The sequence below is a fragment of the Theropithecus gelada genome, chromosome 3 (genome assembly GCF_003255815.1).
Source record: "Theropithecus gelada isolate Dixy chromosome 3, Tgel_1.0, whole genome shotgun sequence".
In the NCBI taxonomy this organism is placed as follows: domain Eukaryota; kingdom Metazoa; phylum Chordata; class Mammalia; order Primates; family Cercopithecidae; genus Theropithecus; species Theropithecus gelada.
Window position 1 is genome coordinate 70,107,503 of NC_037670.1, and position 4,444 is coordinate 70,111,946.

The following is a 4,444-nucleotide window of genomic DNA, read 5'->3' on the forward strand; positions in this document are numbered from 1 at the left end:
CCTCCTGCCTCCAACAAAATCTGTTTTTGAGAGAGTATCTAATAACCTCTTGGTCTAAGTCATTATTTCTTTTTATCTCATTTTTCCAGGTTTGTTGAGGTATAATTGACTAATAAAAGTTGTATATATTTAAGGTACACACAGCCTTATGCTTTGATATACATTGTGGAATGATCACTTTAATCAAGTTAATTAACATATCTGTTGCCTCATGTAGTTGCATGTGTGTGTGTGAACACCAAAGACCAACTTCTTAGCAAATTTTAAGGATTCATACAGATTTGGAAACTCTAGTCGCCATGTTATAAGTAAGATCTTAGAATTTATTCATCTTACAAAACCGAAACCTTGTACTCCTTGACTAACATGTCCCTTTAAAAGGGTCACATGGCTTTAGACCAAAAAAGTAGAGCTTAAATTCTATATTTCAGGCTATCGGAAGAGGGTAGCAGAGGCATCTGAGGGTTGAAACACTTGTTTGAACTCTGGTAATTATATTTTTCAATATTCACCTTCTCCACCTACTTGTAAAACGGCCTCACTAGGCTGAGTGATTTCTGGCACCCTCTTTCCCCCAAAATCTGTTTCAGAGGTTAGAGTGACCTCTTAAGGAATGAGTTATTCAGGAATTTCAAATCTGTCAGAAGGCATAATTCAAAAATCTTTGGGCATGAGTGGGGTGTGGAGTACTTACCAAATAAAATCCTAGTTTTAAAGTTGAGCACACAAACTTTAAAACTTTGGAAAGTAAAATGTGCTTGACTTTGTGGGTGTGTGGTGTGAACATGTGTGGATAAGCATGTGTGACTGTGTGCATGTGAGTGGTAAGAATCAGTGTATGGGGTCTGTGGTTGCATGTGCATGTGTGTACAAACATGTATGGGTGATGAGTATGAGTGTGTGTGATGTGTGGTGTGTGTGGTATATATATGTGGGTGACTGTGTGTGTATTGTGTGTATGTAGTATGCATGATTGCATGTATGTTGTGTGTATGTGGTGTGTGTGACTGCATGTGTGTGTGTGGCACATTGTGACCTCTGCTGAAACAGCAGTTCAGGTGATAGAAGCCTCCTGTTCAACCACAAAACAGAGTGTTTTCCTCCAAATTCCCCGGACATTGTGGAGCCCTGAGCCAGGATTACTATCTCTACCGTGGAGAGGGAGTTTATTCCAAATAAACATTGTCTGTAAAGTTGACAGATTCCTGGGATGAACTTTAGCTTGAGTTTCTATTTACTATAAGTTCCTAAGAAAACTTTGAGAGTATAATTTGTGCTCAAATGCTTCAGTCAGAGTGAACTGTAGGATGGAGGAGAGAACTTGAGTGTTTAATCTGTGCAGATGCTGTTTCATTTTTTTTTTTTTTTTTTGTTTTTTGAGACGGAATCTCGCTCTGTCGCCCAGGCTGGAGTGCAAGACTATTTTTGAGAAGTGGCTCTGGCTGTGTCAGTAGCATTTCCTTCCCCGGCCAAAGGCCACTTGCTCCTTTTTCCTTTGGTATCCTTTCTGAGCCATGGCCTGTCATTCCAGGTATTGCTAATTCAGCACATACATGCCATGATCCCATGTCCTTCGGCTGCGCCCTGCCAGGTGGAGTATGTTGCACTGTTTAACGCTAAGAAAAAGGGGAGCTCTGGAGCCAGCAGAGGGAGCTTTCTGTCTGAATTGGAACTGCCTTCAAACTTGCAGCACAGATTCACACTCTTTTTAAAACTTTAGAAGGAACTGTCAGGCAGCCTGGCTTTGTGCATAAAGTAGCATGGATAACTCCATATCGGAGTCATCTATTCAATGCTTCTTGTGAGTGCCTTCCATGTGTTAGTTTGCCACTGAGGGAGACTACCTGCAACTCTCCTGCACGTTGATTTCAGGTTAACCTTTTCCCTCTCCACGGTGGAGATAGTGATCCTGGCTCAGGGCTCCACGATGTCCAAGGAATTTGGAGGAAAACAATCTGCTTTGTGGTTGAACAGGAGGCTTCTATCACCTGAACTGCTGTTTCAGCAGAGGTTGAAACTTACCCCCAACCCCCCGCCACATGCAGTCATACACACCACATACACACACCATACATGCAGTCATACATACTACATACACACAATACACACACAGTCACACACACACAAATATATATATATATATACACACACACACCACACACACCACACATCACACACACTCACACTCACCACCCACACTAAATCTTGTGTCATTGCCCTGGCCTCAGCATAAAACCATAGTGTGAGTCTGGACTCTACATGAACTTTCTTGTTCTTTGTTCCTTCATTTATAAAATGAGGCCACTACAACCATGTGGTAGAATAAACAATGACCTCAGCAATATAATATAACTTAGTGCTAAAGCCAAAACCAGGATCAGAGAATAACAGCATCTCAAAGCTGGAGAGACCGGGGTAGCGGAGCACTTGATCCAAGCCCCCGTCTGAGGAGGCAGAAAGCTTCCAGGACGGGAGGGTGTTTTCATATGGCAAGAGTCCCAGGACTTATGACTATAGCCTCTTGTCCAATGTATTGGGTTTCTGCAGCCTTGTGTGTGTGACTTTGAAGAGCCACATGTTTTAACTCCAGGGAAATGAAAAGTGAGCTATCTGATGTGGCTTATGCATGAACCCACATCCTTCCATGAAACAATACCATTCCAAATAGAAGCAGCAATGGTCAGCCTCATTCGGTTTCTATTTCGTCTATAGAATTCGTGTTTTGTGTGATCATTCATTCAGCAAATCTTTTTTGAGCTCTTCTTGTGTGTCAATTACTGTGTTGCCTAGTGCGGCTGTAGCCACACTGCAAGCCCTGCCTCTGACAGTTTATGAAGAGTGCTATGCCGAATGCGGCTAGTTTGGCCATCTTCTATGTTCACCTCCTTCCATTTCCTGGCTCTAGTGTTCTGAATCTCCACACTGCACTTTGATGCCTACAGAGTCACTGTTTCATTTGTTTTCGGTGGTACCAGACATGCAATTTACCAAATATTCCCAGCTTCCTGCCTTGCAGGCCCGTGGGAAGTTTGCATTTCCTGGCCCACTAGGGTGGAGTAGAAACACGTGACTAGTTCCGGCCAGGACCTGTGAGTGTGATGTGTTTCACTTCTAGGTCAGAGCATCTCTACCTGGTTCCATATCCCTCAGACAAGGAGCTCCAGAGAAGGGCTGGTGCTGCTCCCCAGTCTGGCTCCCTAAGGAACTGTAGAAACAGAGCCTTTTGCTGACTGCCAAAAGCCATGTGCCAGGTATGAGAAATCAACCACTGGGCTGTTTTTTTGTTTGTTTTACAAGGAGTCTATCCCAACTCATTACCTTCATATAGAACATAGCAATTGGGTTCCTGCTTTATTTGGGCTAATCGCTAGCATGTATTCATTTATTGATTGATTCATTCATTCAACAAATAGGCCTCCAGTTCCTCCTGTGTGTCAGGAACAGTTCTGGGGATTCACCTGTGAACACAGAGTGAACCATCTTCCCCAAGTCAAGCTGATCTTCCAATGGAGAAGAAAGGGAGTGATCACACTTAATGGGAAAAACAAGCTGGAAATAAAACCAAAAACACGAATCCAGGTGGGCTTTGTCATTGCTGAGACTACTGATAAATCCCAACTAAAGTGCAGGAGACTTACAGACACCAGAAACCCGAAGCTGGCATCCACCTGGATAATGCTGGAAGGAAACATAAAAGGCTAGAGAAGGCCCAGACCATATGAACTTGTTACGGACCACTGATGATGCTTCAAGATTGCTGTTCAGGTGAAGGAAACGCCATGACCACCCCAAATCAATCACAGAGAATTCCGTGACTGAGGAAATGCTCTCCATTCTTTGCCTCCTCCAACACCTGTTCTCACTCAGCTCAATCTAGCCTCTTCTTTGGCCACATGAGTAGGGTCAGGAGTTAGCAGGAAATAGAAAGATGGGAGTAGGAGAGAATGTCTGTGAGAAAGGTAGAATGGTCCCCTTCCCCTTATCCCTCCAGGCACAAAGGGGAGACTTAAGCTCATGGATAGTGAGAATAATTTAGCAGCATCTTCAAGCTGAATCCCAGTACTCTGCTTTCTAGTTTATGTGGTCTTGGGCAAGCCACTTGCCCTCTAGGTAACTCGATTTATTCCTCCAAAATGGCAATGATACCTGTCTTACGGCATTGCTGTGAAGGGGAAGGCAAGCTGAAGAGTACCACATAAGAAGGACTCACTGGCAGCCATTATTTTATGAAGGTAGAATGTTTTTCTCCAAGTGCGTTAGCATCTGTTGTCCACTTGCTTTTTAAAAAACTATTGTAGAGACGGGATCTCACTATGTTGCCCAAGCTTGTCTCAAACTCTTGGGCTCAAGCTATTCTCCAGCCTTGGCCTCCTAAAGTGTTGAGATTACAGGCATGAGCCACCATGCCTGGGAGTTGTCTACCTTCCTACAACACTCCTGAAGA